At 44.1% G+C, this 15,399-nt stretch overlaps 1 long non-coding RNA gene across 1 annotated transcript; it reads left to right on the top strand.

Annotated features, from left to right (window-relative positions):
- The first annotated feature begins 340 nt into the window (after positions 1 to 340).
- Positions 341 to 9,590, top strand: LOC130550871 (uncharacterized). Its single transcript, XR_008962506.1, has 3 exons — positions 341 to 1,321; positions 1,481 to 1,544; positions 1,733 to 9,590. It is a non-coding gene; the product is annotated as an uncharacterized LOC130550871 (long non-coding RNA).
- The last annotated feature ends 5,809 nt before the right edge of the window (positions 9,591 to 15,399 follow it).

Here is a 15,399-nt window from a genome sequence, read left to right as displayed (position 1 = left end):
ACAGCTGAGGAAAGTCAGTGCTGTAGGGAGTTGGATGCATACTGGGCCTTAGTGGACAATGTCGCCCCCACACTTGATATCCAGTGCCTGACTCTGCACCCAGGTTTTGAGGCTTACTGTCTGAACCCATACGTGCTACAGATAGCTTATATACACTTCAGACAGGAGCATGGACCACTCCAGGCCAGCAGACATGAGTATGTTTAGGGAAAACTCCGATAATTTATTATTCTGAGCTAAATAACTATATATAAATAAATACGAAATTAAATATTTTTATATTAAAACAAGTAGTCAACAGGTAAGAATTCAAAAACAGGTAAGTATACTTATCGGGGTAAAGAATTGCAGTGAAGACAACAAGACTGAACAGGGAAGAACAAAAAGGTGCAAACTTAAATAGAATCCTGATGATGTGATGCAGGTGTGGACTAATCAAAAATGGTGGATGTGCGGTGCATGCTGGGAAACTGAGTTCAGAACTCCGGGGAGAGGGAACGGGTGAAGCGAGCTGGCGGTGACGACATGGGGGGCGTGGCCGGTGGTGCTGAAACCGTTACACTCGGCAGATAAAAGAGACTGAGATACACCCTCTAAAACTCCAAGGACCATAAAAAAGATGAGGAAGGCCATGGATTTACCATCACGGAGCAGTGTCACCGAGGTGGGTTAAACACTACAATGCTAGTTTGGACATAGGTCCAGTACTTTTACTTGTTTGCAAATCTTAAATTCAGCACTTATCGTCTACGTCACAGCTCTCAGCCCGCCCTCTGTTCGTTGGTTGGATGGCTGGTGCGGAGCCAGAGATAATCTGGGAGCTGGTTTGCTATATCAGACTGAGTACAGAAGCGAACTGAACTGAAACTGAGCGGAAGTACGAAGTCTGATGTAGTCAGGCTAAGTGATTGCGTCTCTTCAGTCTAAACTACTGACACATTTCGAGCCTTGCGAGGACGATACAGACATGACTCGAGAAATGAAATTGGTGATGACATCGGACTTTTCATCTCGTTATATATCGTTATAACGTCCTGTGACGTTCTGCTTGAAGGTAAGATTTCTCTATAATAATTACCAATAGCAAAACGGTTGCAAATGCACTATACAGTCTTTTAATTATTTAATGTCAAGACTTGTTGTTGTTTGTGTTAAAACATGTTCAGAGTTTTTATTTTGACTTGGTAACAACTAGGCCTAATAGTATTTTACTTATTTTCTAGCATCGGCACTGGATTCCCGCTTCAAAGGGCTACCCTTTCTAAAAAACGAAGCAAGAGAATTTGTCTTCACTAAACTTGCTGTTGAGGCATCAAACACTGTATGTTTGCAACTTTATTTATTTATTTAACTAGATTGTATTATGGATTATAGGATTATAATTTGATGGTCCTTAATTGTATTTGTTTTAGTAAAATTATAAGCCTGCTGTGTTATAAGACTTGACTGGTGCTAGTATTTTTATTTAATTTTATAATAGGTTCAAGTGGAACAGCAGGAGGATGCAGTTAAAGAGATGCCACCACCAGACACAGTTGAAGAAGGTGTCTATTTTAATAAATAATTCATTTTAAAAATCTGTTTAAATTTAAAGGTAGGCATAAGGTATCATAAAAGTGTATTCGTGTATTTGTTCAAAATTTATTTAAACAAAATACATTTATAAAAGTATTTATGTATTTAATCAAAAACAAACTTTATCATCATGCAACTAAATAATGTTCTTTTTCAGATGAAGTGCGTCCTGCAAAAAAGATGAAAGCAATGGATTTGTTCTTTGGCAACACCTTTCAGAAGATGCCAGAGACTTGTCTAGGGTCTGGTAGTGAGGTCAGCAGAGATGAAGTACTCAAATACAGATCCATGGCTGCTGCCACTGACTGAAAGTGCACTGGACTGGAGGAAGTCCCCTGAGACAGAACTACCAATCCTTGCAAATCTGGCAAGAAGTTATCTTTGCATTCCTGCTACTGCTACTGAGGCTTCAGAAAGAGTTTCAGTACTGCAGGAGACATAGTGTCTTCTCAGAGAAGCAGTTTACGGCCAGACTGTGTTGATCAGTTAATATTTTTGGAAAAAAAATTCAAGTAGATAAGGTTGGAAAAAACAACTGTCACAGCTAGGGTACCAGTCTTAAAAATGTGACCTTTTCGTCACTGAAGTCTTTTTGAAAACCCTAGTCATAGCCATTTGTTTAGTCAAATCTCTGTTACTATACCACAAAGTTTTGGTTGCACTTTGTGTGGTATTTCTGCCAGTTGCATTTGCACATAGTTGTATTTCTGAAATTGTCCTCAATGTTCTGGAAATGCATGCACTTAAGTTTGCAGTCTTTTGAATAAAACATTTGTGGTGCATTGAATATGTGGTATGATTTTTCTTACTAGAAACACATTAAGAAAAGCCCTAAGAAGTTTAGATACTGAACTGAAATTCTGGGTAAAGTTGCAGGAAATATTTTGAAATAATTGGTCATGAATATTGGTTTTATTTGCTATGAATGATGCAGGAACCTAAAATATATAGAATTGAATCGTTAATCGAATCGAATCGAATTTCATTGTGAATCGAATTGAATCTAATCTTTCCGAAACGGCAAAAATCGCGGTAACACTTTACAATAAGGTGCTATTAGTTAACATAAGTAAATGCATTAGCTAACATTATCTAACAATGAACAATTTCGTTTTTCAGCATTTATTAATCCTTGAACGTTTGATTTTAATAATGTATTTATAAATGCTGAAATTAACATGTAGTAATATTAATAAATGCTGTAGAAATATTGTTCGTTGTTAGTTCATGTTAGCTAATGCATTAAATAATTGTTAACAAATAGCACCTTATTTTAAAGTGTTACCAAAATCGCTCTTGAATCGAATCGACAACCTGTGAATCGTGCATCGAATCGATTTGCTGTCTGCCCAAAGATTCACACCCCTACTTGGGACTCATCATACAGGCACACGGCTTCTCCTCTCACTGTTATGCTGACAACACCCAGATTTACATCTCATTTCACCCAGACGATACCACTGTAGCAGCTCGCATTACAGCCTGCCTAGAAGACATCTCAGCTTGGATGAAAGAGCATCACCTGCAGCTGAACCCTGCCAAGACAGAACTACTTGTATTTCCGGCACACCCCATGGTGCAACACAATCTCACCATCCAACTTGGCAATACTACAATCACTCCTTCCAAAACAGCCAGGAACCTCGGAGTCATATTTGATGAACAGCTGTCCTTCAATGATCACATTGCAAAGACGCGGTCATGCCGATATGCCTTATTCAACATTAGAAAGGTTAGACCCTATCTCACTGAGCATGCGGCACAACTCCTTGTCCAGGCCCTGGTAATCTCAAGGTTGGACTACTGCAATGCTCTCCTTGCTGGTCTTCCTGCAAAGGCTATCAAACCACTCCAGATGATTCAGAATGCAGCAGCACGCCTCGTCTTCCAAGAGCCCAAAATGGCTAATGTGACACCCCTTTTCATCTCTCTCCGCATAACACTGTGATGTCCCCCTCTGCCTGCTAATTTTTTAACTACCTGATTACTTCACAGGAAAACGGTAAAACTTAATTTCTTTTTATCCTTTGTCCTTAATCTAGCCTTGTATATTTCATTGATTAAATATGATGCTACTTGAGAATGCGAGTAACTTTTTGGAACTCTATTGTTAGCGAGCCTTCAACCACAGTTTAGGCTACATGTACAGTATGCATGGGTACCAAAACCTGGTAACGAGCCCAGTGGCTAAATTATTACAGTTGTCCGCATTGTATAGCTAGATAAACTCCGACGTTATCAATACTGTTTCTGTACCGGAGAATTTCTCTCCCTCTGAGGCTACGTGTGTGAGACGGAGCAACTCGCATTCTGCAGTCATGCCTTGTTAAAAGACAAAAGCTTCTGGCTAAAACGTGCACGTTAACTTTCCTGCTTAAATGTGTCTGTGGGTCAGACTCTGTTTATACTTGGTGTTAAGATGCGTTTTGTTCGATCTTTCTATCAAATGGAATAAATAAATGCACACAATTTACATATGAACGCGACTGGGGGCAGATAAACATACAGAGAGAAGTGTTTTTTATTTATGCTCTGACAGCCGCGAGACACGCTGAACACTGTAAGTGTGTGTTAGAAATCTGAAATGGAGAGAAAACATTCTGCTTGCTTGGTATGTTTTTTGCAGTGTTGGGCAGTAACGCGTTACTGTAGTTTTATTACTTTTTTGGTAACAGAGTAATTTAACACGTTATAATTCCTAAAATAGTAATTAGATTATAGGTCCTAGCCCAGGCAACTATACGTTACAGCTGCGTTACATCGTTGCCGTTGTATCATTTTATCATTTAAATGATAAAAAGCGAAATAGCTTTTTCAAAGTCTGGATGCCTGCCTGTCGCACCCGCGACGTCATCAAACTGAAACGCGCCTGCGCGGAAAGTACTACCAAAGCCACTCCATGGAAAGCCTGCCACCTTAAGCTAAAAACTCGTAATGGTTGCCAAGATGGGAACCAATCATGAGGTTACATCAGACGGAACCGCCCGATTGGGGGGTTACAACGTCCGGTAGCACTAGGTCCGGTTAGAGCTATGTTGTGGATAACTCAGTTGGTACCCGGCCTAAGGGGCAGGGCTGCTCTGCCCAGCCTGCCCGCAGGAGGTGTTTGCTTAGTGATGGATGGAATGCCTGTTCTTCACCCAGTGGGGGAATAGCACGCTGACCCACCTAGGAGGGTGGAAGGTGCTTTCGCCGGCATACACCCTACCGGCCGCCGGTCTTACCTGATGCCCTGCAAGACTCGAGCTGATACCGGTTTTACGCGGAGGCTGTAGAACCTCGCGAAGGTGTTGGGTGTAGCCCAAGGCGCCTCTCTGGCAGACATCTGCAGAGCTGCGGGTTGCAGCTCTGCAGATGTCTGCCAGAGAGGCGCCTTGAGCCAGTGCCCACGAGTAGGCTATACTCCGTGTGGAGTGAGCTCTCACTACCAGTGGGCACGGGCGATCTTAGGACTGGTACGCCGTAGTGACAGCGTCCATGATCCAGTGCGCCAATCTCTGTTTGAGACAGCCCTACCCTTCTGCTGATCTCCAAAACAGACACAGAGCTGCTCAAAGCTCCTGCGGCTCTGTGTGCGGTCCAAGTAGAGGCGCAATGCGTGTACTGGACACAACTCGGATGGGGTTGGGTCTTCCTCCCCGGTGGGGAGCGCCTGTAAGTTCACCACCTGGTGTCTAGGGGGAGTGGTGGGAACTTTGGGCACGTAGCCGGGCCGGGGTCTCAGGATAGCGTGAGAATCACCGGGCCCGAGTTCTAGTCAATCTGTGGACACAGAGAATGCTTGTAGGTCCCCTACCCTCTTGAGCGCCATCAGGAGAGCCATCTTCATCGTGAGGTGAGAAAGAACGGCATCTCCGGGGGGTTTGAAGCGGGGCCTCTTGAGGCCCGCATCAAGGTCGCAAGAGGGTACGGAGCGTGGACGAGGCGATAACCTTCTCGCGCCCCTTAGGAACCAAATGATCAGGTTGTGCTGTCCTAGAGATTTACCAGCAACTGGGTCGTGCTGAGCAGCAATGGCGGCTTCATACATGTTCAGTGTGGAAGGGGAGAGATTACTCTCGAGTCTCTGGAAGGACAGCACGTTCCCGATCAAGCAACTCCACGGGTCTTCTCTTTGAGAAGAGCACCAGGATGAGAAGAGGCGCCACTTATAGGCGTAAAGCCGCCTAGTGGCCACGGCCCTAGCCTGAGTGATGGTCTTACTGCCGCAGGGGGTAGGCAAATCAGGATCTCCTCGTCCCGTCCAGGGGCCAGACATGGAGGTTCCAAAGGTCTGGCCTGGGATGCCATTACGTGCCCTTCCCCTGGGAAAGCAGGTCCTTTGTCAGGGGAATCGGCCAGGGGGGTGCTGTCGTCAAGAGCATTAGCTCCGAGAACCAAGTCCGGTTGGGCCAGTATGGCGCAACTAGTAGCACTTGATGCTCCTCTTCCCTGAACTTGCACCGGATCTGTGCAATGAGGCTCACTGGGGGGAAGGCGTACTTCTGCTTGTCCCACGGCCAGCTGTGCGCTAGAGCATCTGTGCCGAGGGGGGCCTCGGACGGGGAGTACCCTAGCGGGCAATGGGTGGTGTCCCGGGAGGCGAACAGGTCTACCTGAGCCTGCCCGAACTGTACCCAAATGAGCTGGACTGCGCGGGGGTGGAATCACCACTCTCCGCGAGGCGTCAACTGACGAGAGAGCGCATCGGCTGTCTGGTTCAGGTCACCTGGGATATGTGTGGCTCGCAGGGATCTGCTCACCTGCGGACTCCACAGGAGGAGGCGTCGGGTGAGTCGTGTTAGCTGCCGTGAGTGAACGCCACCCTGGCGGTTGATATACGCTACAGCACGTGCTTGTCCTGCACGAGAGGTTGTAGCCCCTTTAGTGCAAGTAGCACATCCAACAACTCTTGGCAGTAGATATGCCCGCGCCCGTCCATCGCCTTCTGCATGAGCATCCTGAACGGCAGCTTGTGTAAGTGCCTGTTCAGGGTACGCAGATCTAGAATGGGGCGCAACCCCCCATCTTTTTTGGGGGCGATGAAGTACGGGCTGTAAAACCCGTTACACATCTTGGCTAGAGGGACGAGCATGATCGCTTCCTTCGCCAGAGGGGTGGCGACCTCGGCCCGAAGCACGGTTGCATCCTTGCCTCTAACTGAGGTTGAGAGGATGCCCCGAAACTTGGGCGGGCGTCTGGCGAGTTGGATCACGTAGAGACAGATCGTATCTCGTAGCCACCGTGACGGTTTGGGAAGCTTTTGTCAGGCTCCCAGGGACCGAGACAGGAGGGCTAGGGGTACGATCTGCTTCATCGACCTCCCGGGGGGTGGTTCGATGGCTGGCAGTGCGGATCCCTCGCCGTGGGGAAGCCCCCGGGGAGGAGATCGGCTCTGCTGATTTACCTGCCTGGCAATGATGTAGCACGACACACCGTCGATTGAGAGTGCTGAGGCCTGCTGATTATGCTTGACATTGGGTCTTGCTGTCACGCAATGTTGAGTTGCTGAACACTGTCGTGTAGAGAGTGAGAGCGGCTGTGATAAACACCCAGAGAGAGAGGAAACTCTTAGAATTGGGCTGTTGGGACGGGGCAGGAACCGTCCCGGATCGACAAACCAGCAATGGAATGAGTTCCTGCATAAGCGCTGGGTCGGTCTTACTCTCGTGGAGCTCTCTCAACGCTTTGGCCTGATGGACCTGCAGGATGGCCATAGCGTGGAGAGAGGAGGCAGCTTGGCCTGCAGCAGTGTAAGCTCTCGACACCAGAGATGCCGTAAACCTACATGCTTTGGATGGGAGTCTAGGTCGAGCCACCCGATGTCCCCCACTCCACCTGGGGGACATCGACGTATCCTCTAGCTGCCTCACCATCGAGGGAAGAAAGGGCGACGGAACTAGTCTGATGTGCACGCGCCGAAAGGGGGCGTTCCAGGTCTTACTAAGTTCCTCATGCACTTCCGGGAAAACACGGCACTGTGGGCGGGCACAGCTTGGAGCAGTGCTCAAACCCGAGGTACCATGTATCCAGCCGCGAGCGTTGGGAGAGGCAGTGTGGTGCACTGCAACCCAATGCCGGCGGCCCGGGAAAGCATGGCTGACATTTCGACTTCCGCTTTTTCCTGGGCTCGACCCCCCCGAAGGAGGGAGCTCCGAGGAATCGTCGGAGTCAGATGCCAGTAAGTCACCCTCCGATGCTGCAAGGGACATCTCATCATCACGCACCTTTTCCGAATACGCTCTTGAGGAACAAGACGGTGGGACGGTCTCATGGGGAACGGTCAGACGAGCAAGACGAGGTGCGAACGGACCGCGAGCCGGTGGCTGACGGATTAGCGCTCACAGTAACCCTCATATCACCCTCGCTGCTCGGCCGTAGCATAGCCACTGCTGTCACGGAACGAGAAGCAGACGAGGTGGTGGCTGAGTCCCGGGGGAACACAGCCACCCATGACGCAATGTCTGAATCGTCAACCGCCCGCAGCGCGGGCAGGACGTATCCACAAGGGCTGCCCCAGCGTGCTGGAAGCAGACATCTTGTCCGTCCCCCTCCTCGATGAGTGTGTTGCACCCACGAGAACAGCGCGACATGCCACGCTGGAGAAATTTGCTCTTTTAGAGAAAAAAACTCAAACACTTCTGGAACTGCCAAGACGCCCAGGGGAAGTCGCTGCAGGAAGGGACAGTCCACTGCACCACGTCGTAAGATTCCAGCAGTAATTCGTCATAGAGTTTGAAGTCTCGAAGTTGATCATGTGTGAAGGCTCCGAAGAACAAAAAGGTGAATGAATGAAGCACGCCGTCTCCCCTTTATACCCGGATATCCGGGGGCGGAGTCCGGCATGCAAATTTCATTCGCCAATTTCATTGGCCTTTTCTAAAATAGTCGGAAGCGATAGGTTCTCAAGAGTGAACCCTATCTGTCGGTTCGACACAACGCCGAGAGACCGACAGAAAGGGAATGCAGGTTTAGAAATACTAGTTAACATATGACATTTTTTTTAAGTTAAAATGTCACAGAGTCTAATTATTATTATTATTTATGACAGGCTTTAGTATGGAATAAGCAGAAAGAATGTATTAAAATAATTAAAGATGAGATAGAGTAGAGTATGCACTTCCCAATAAAGTTTAGTCTTGAGAAGGCTGAAGAGGTTATTTTGTGTTTTTGAGGGGTGGGGGGGTAGTAATGTAACGAGTAATGTAACGAGTAGTGTAACTAATTACTTTTGAAATAAAGTAATCAGACCAGTAACTTGATTACTTTTAAAAAGAGTAATCAGTAATTTAATTACATTTCCAAAGTAACTTGCCCAACACTGGTTTTTCGTCATTAAACAAAACTTTTAAGTCTTCAGCCAAAGTTTAAATACTGACTTGTTTCCCCTCATTTACGCATTATGTCCGTAGGCGGTCTTTTGTGGCTGTGTAAACGCATTTGACTACAGAGCGTCTACTTTCCTGTCAGGCTTTGTACTGTCCTATAAAATAGAACAAGGCTAAAAGCTAAATATAACTAAAAACGCAGTTATGAGCAGCAGTCTGTGTAATATGAGTGATTTTTTGTTTTTGTTTTCACTTAGATCAGTGGTTCTCAAACTGGGGGCCGTGGCCAAGATGGATCCAGGGGGCCACAGATTTTGTGACATTTTATGAAATATAGAAATCTGTCATAGATTTTATGCAATCAAACATCAGAAAAATGACACCACCAACCAAACGAATTGAGGTTCCAGCATTGTATAACTGAATGGGTTGACGTCCTGCTTCCTGCTTCCTGTTTCCTGCATCGCTGCTGGCAGCTTGTTTGTATCAGTGCGCTTACCACTTCGCTCTAATATTAGTGTATTTTATTATCGTTAATTATTATTGTCGTTGCTAACTTATCCTGATATCTCAATAACCCTGTTCCTGTTATTTACTTGGAAGAGTCTAAACCAAAAGTGATAGTTAACTTAACGCCGTTAGCATAGCAATAGCGTGTTAGCTTGCTTTCTGTTCACACTGTGGAATATCATCTTGCCTCTGGTTTGTCTTGTGTGCTAACTGTTTCTCTTTTTAAGCGAGTATACTACGATCCATCGAGCAACCTTGGTAAGTTGGAATTGCACTTCAAATCCGGTGAGTTATGGCTTCTATTCCTATTATTGTTACTTGCACCTCATGTCATATGTTTAGCTTAGCCTTCTCTGTCAGCTGCGAGGGCTTTATATGCGATAAATGCAGGGAAATAGTTAGGCTGACAGAGAAGATCTTAGAATTAGAGTCTCGCATCCAATCTTTATCTGAGGATAGTAAGAGTTTAACGACGATAGAAAACACTTTGGATGCGAGCAACATTAGCGCACACAGCTCGGTTCCGGTTGAAAATCCTCCGCAGCTGGGAAACTTCGTGACTGTGAGACGGCGTAGTCGCAGGACAAAACATCACTCGACCGTTCCGATTACAGTCTCGAACAGGTTTGCCCCGCTCAGTGACGCACCGACTGAGAAACCTGCTGAAAGTGCCCTAGTTATCGGTGATTCTATTGTTCGGAACGTTAACATAGAGGCACCAGCCACCATAGTCCAATGTTTACCGGGAGCCAGAGCGCCTGACATCAAGTCAAATTTAAATGTGCTGGCTAAGGCTAATCGTAAATTCAGTAAGATTGTCATTCACGTCGGCACAAATGATGTTCGACTCCGTCAATCGGAGATCACAAAAGATAACATTAAAGAGGTGTGTGAGCTCGCAAGCATGATGTCAGACACTGTAATATTCTCTGGCCCCCTCACTGCTTATCGTGGTGATGAGATTTATAGCAGATTATCATCACTAAATGGCTGGTTGTCTGAGTGGTGCCTGCAGAATGATATAGTTTTTATAAATAACTGGAAGAGTTTTGAGGGCAGACCTGACCTGTTGAAACGAGATGGTCTCCATCCCTCCTGGGCTGGGACTTCCATCCTGTCTAGAAATATGGCAAAAAGTCTTAATGCTAATGCTAAAACTTGACTCGCTGGGGCCCAGGTCAGGGAGCAGACAGTATGGCTTAACCAACTGTCTGCTTGCCGTCTCACGTCGCAGAATACACAAAATGTACAACATGTAGTAATCCGTTCTCCCAAACATCACAAAATAGAGACTGTGTCTGTCCCCCGGATTAGCAAACATAAAATAATGCGTAAACCTCTTGAAAGTAATTTAATAAACGTTAAACAAACTAAACATGAACAAAATACAGATAATCAACTGTTACGACTCGGATTGCTAAATATTAGATCTCTCTCTAATAAAGCACTTTTTGTTAACGATATGATAACAGATCATAAAATAGACATGCTCTGTTTGACAGAAACATGGCTAAAACCAGATGATTATATTGCTTTAAATGAATCTGTCCCCCAAGATTATTATTATAAACACGAGCCTCGTCTAAAAGGCAGAGGGGGAGGTGTCGCAGCACTTTACAATAACTCTCTTAGCATTTCCCAGAAGTCGAACTCTAAATATAATTCTTTTGAAGTCATGGTTCTTCATGTTTCAACACCTAATACTAAAGATAAAACACTTTTTAAATTGATTCTAGCTATTGTATATAGGCCTCCAGGGCACCACACAGATTTTATTAAAGAATTTGGTGGGTTCTTATCAGAACTAGTACTGGCCGCAGATAGACTCCTTGTCGTTGGTGACTTTAACATCCACGTAGATAACGTTACAGATGCCTTAGGAATGGCTTTCAAAGACACTCTTAACTCCATGGGCATTAGTCAACATGTGTCAGGACCCACTCACCTTCGTAATCATACTTTAGATTTAATACTGTCTTACGGTATAAATGTGGACGACGTTAAAATCCTTCAGCAGAGTGAAGACATTTCGGATCATTATCTGGTATTATGTTTGCTTCACTGGCCTACGGCTGCAAATAAAACTCATTGTTACAAATATGGTAGAACAATAACTTCAACTACCAAAGATGCGTTTCTCGATAATCTGCCCGAATTGTCTCAAATCATGAGAAATAACGTTGAAGATCTTGACATTACCACTGAAAATTTTAATTCCACCTTCTCGGTAACGCTAGACAAAGTTGCTCCACTACGTTTAAAGAAGATTAAAAATGGCAGCCCCACACCGTGGTATAATGAACACACTCAGGCTCTAAAGAAAGCGGCCCGAAAAATGGAGCGCAACTTTAAGAAAACTAAATTAGAGGTATTTCGTACAGCATGGAAGGATAGTATTCGAAAATACAGGAAAGCCCTAATAACTTCTAGATCCGCCTACTTTTCATCACTAATAGAAGAAAACCAGCACAACCCTAGGTTTTTATTTAACACGGTGGCTAAATTAACAAAAAATAAATCGTCAGTGACTTCTGATCCTGTATATCAGCATAGCAGTGATGAATTTATGAACTACTTCACATATAAAATCCAAGATATTAGAGAAAAAATTATAACAATGCAATCAGAAGTGAAACCCGCTGAACAAACTAACTACAGCGCCCTTAAGGAGAAAATGCAATTATTTTATACCGTAGATCAAGATGAGCTGTCTAAAATTATTAGATCATCTAAATCAACAACATGCATACTAGACCCTATACCTACAAATCTACTGAAAGAGATGCTCCCAGAAATTATAGATCCTCTTCTTGGTATTATTAACTCATCTCTGACATTAGGACATGTGCCTAAAGCATATAAGGTGGCTGTTATAAGGCCCCTTGTCAAAAAACCCCAACTCGACCCTAGAGAACTAAGGAACTACAGGCCTATATCGAATCTACCTTTCATATCTAAAGTTCTGGAAAAAGTAGTTTCAACTCAATTATGCTCCTTCCTCCAAAGGAATGACATCAATGAAGAATTCCAGTCTGGATTTAGAGCATGTCACAGTACAGAGACTGCTTTGATCAGAGTTACAAATGATCTGCTATTGGCGTCTGACCGAGGTTGTATCTCGTTATTGGTGCTGCTAGACCTTAGTGCTGCATTCGATACCATTGACCACAGCACACTCCTACATAGACTCGAAAATTATGTCGGCATTAAGGGAATAGCTTTGAAATGGTTTAAATCTTATTTATCCGACCGTTTTCAATTTGTAGCAATAAACAATGAGGTGTCACGCAAATCGCAAGTCCAGTACGGTGTACCACAGGGCTCAGTCTTAGGGCCTCTGCTCTTCGCATTATACATGCTACCTCTAGGAGATATAATAAAGCGACACGGAGTTAGCTTTCACTGTTATGCTGATGATACTCAACTTTATATTTCCTCGAAGCCTCATGAAACACAGCAGTTCCATCGAATAATGGAATGCATAGTCGATATAAAAAACTGGATGAGTAACAACTTTTTATTACTGAACTCGGACAAAACGGAAGTGTTACTTATTGGACCGAAAACTGCTATAAGTAACAACCAAGAATACTGTTTAACTATTGACGGATGTTCCATAAAACCCTCGTCGTCAGCAAAGAATCTTGGCGTTCTATTCGATAGTAATCTGTCATTTGAGAGCCACGTCGCCAACACCTGTAAAATTGCGTTTTTCCATCTTAAGAATATATCTAAACTACGTCATATGCTGTCAATCTCAGATGCAGAGAAGTTAATTCATGCATTCATGACATCAAGACTAGATTACTGTAATGCACTGTTAGGTGGTTGCCCTGCAGGCTTATTACAAAAACTCCAATTGGTCCAAAACGCGGCAGCTCGAGTTCTTACACGTACAAAAAAGTATGAACATATTAGCCCGGTTCTGTCAACCTTGCACTGGTTACCTATAAAGCATCGCGTTAACTTTAAAATCTTGCTTATTACCTATAAAGCCTTACATGGTTTAGCTCCTCAGTACTTGAATGAACTCCTTTTGTATTACAGTCCTTCACGTGCATTACGCTCTCAGGCGTCCTGTCAGTTGGTAATACCTAGAATTTCAAAATCAAGTGCAGGTGGTAGATCCTTTTCCTATCTAGCGCCTAAACTTTGGAATAGTCTTCCCTGCACTGTCCGGGAGGCAGACACACTCTGTCAGTTTAAATCTAGACTAAAGACGCATCTTTTTAATCTTGCATACACTACTCTTCCATAATATAAATCTTCAGAGGGTTTAGGCTGCATTAGTTAGATCAACCGGAACCAAAAACACAACTGATGTACTTGTTGCATCAAAGAGTACAGAACAGTACTCTACTCTCAGCCAGTCTTGTCTCATTGTTCCAAGGTTACCACAGCGAGCAGGATGCAGTTCATGGCCTGACCTGATGGTAGAGTGGAGAATGGGAAGTGGGGACCTGACAAGAGCTGAGATGATAGAGCTGGATAAAGAAGGACGCGGTCTCTTGACATGTCTTCACCACAAAACTTCAAATGCTATTAGATTATTAATGATAATCTTAAACTACAATTTATTTTATTATTAAGTTTATTTATTTTATTTAGCCTTGTTGTGCAAGTTCTCTGGAGCTTGTGCAGAGGCAGCAGCTTTTGCCAGAGGGGAACTGGAATCCCCTGGTTGGGCCTGGGTTCTCCTGAGGTTTTTTTTCTCGATTAGAGTTTTGGGTTCCTCGCCACCGTTTGCATACTGTTTTTGCACTATCTGCCTGACCGGGGGGGCTGCTTTAGAATCTTAAAGTTTTACTTAATTAATATTGCATATAGGAATTTATTATCTGTTATATTTGACCTGTGCTTCTCTCTCCTTTATCCTAAATGTGTGCTCTCACTGAGCGTGTGTGTGTGTGCGTACTTGTCTGTGTACGTACGTGTGTGTGTGTGTGTGTGTGTGTGTGTGTATGTGTGTGTGTGTGTGTGTCTCTGTGTCTGTGTGTGTTGGTGTGTGTGCGTGTTGTGTGTGTGGAGTGTTTTGTGTGTGGGTGTGTCTGTCTTCTGTGTTTTCAACCTTTTCTTGTTTTTGCAGGTACAACTTTGATTGTTTTGCTTGTAGTCAGTGTGTCTCATGTGCAGCTGCTTTGTAACAATGAAAATTGTAAAAGCGCTATATAAATAAAGTTGAGTTGAGAGTTGAGTTGAATGTTTTTGGTTTAATTAAAATTCTAAGTTTAAGATTATACGTCTTTATATGGGGGGCCGCAAAGCGATGCACTTAACACAAAGGGGGCCTTACAACGAAAAAGTTTGAGAACCACTGACTTAGATTATGACCATTTGAATAATAGCAGTGTCTGCCAACAAATATAAAACCAAAAGCATGCTTCAGAACAGTTTGAGAAGGTGCTTAAAAGTTTTGAGCAATGTATTATTACTATGAATTAGACTGCTATCTTGTACCCTGCAATAAACACTTACTCAATCTTTCACAATCAAGTGCACTGATTTGACGATACATGTCATCAATAAATGTTTAATTTAAGCAATATTCTGTATCACTTCTTATTACTTAATAGCCCTTTTCACACAGCAATGCTGGTGAATTACTGGTAAAGTCATTCTGGTAAATTTATAGTAAATACACACAAGCAATAGCATTCTGTTAATTTACCGGTAAGATAGTGTTCACACAGCTGTCTCAAAATACCAGTAATATGATGTCATCAAGCGGACATTTCCGTATAGCTGCAATACAACCGGAGTTATGTTTGAAAATATGGTGGGGGTGTGATTTTATATCCGAACACAGCAAAATCTTATATATACACTGTGAGAGTTAATTAGACCATTTTTAACACTGGAGATTTTGCTGTGAACGAACGTGTTGTTGATGTTTGGGTCATACACTTGCTCTTAACCCAACACTGCGCCGTGCTGCTCGCGTGTGGGGTAGACAATGTACGGTCACTTCATGTGTTTACGGTAATAAAGATCTGCGCATGCGTGAGAC

The sequence above is a fragment of the Triplophysa rosa genome, unplaced genomic scaffold (assembly GCF_024868665.1).
Source record: "Triplophysa rosa unplaced genomic scaffold, Trosa_1v2 scaffold459, whole genome shotgun sequence".
Lineage (NCBI taxonomy): Eukaryota > Metazoa > Chordata > Actinopteri > Cypriniformes > Nemacheilidae > Triplophysa > Triplophysa rosa.
This window is presented reverse-complemented; position numbering and strand designations above follow the sequence as displayed.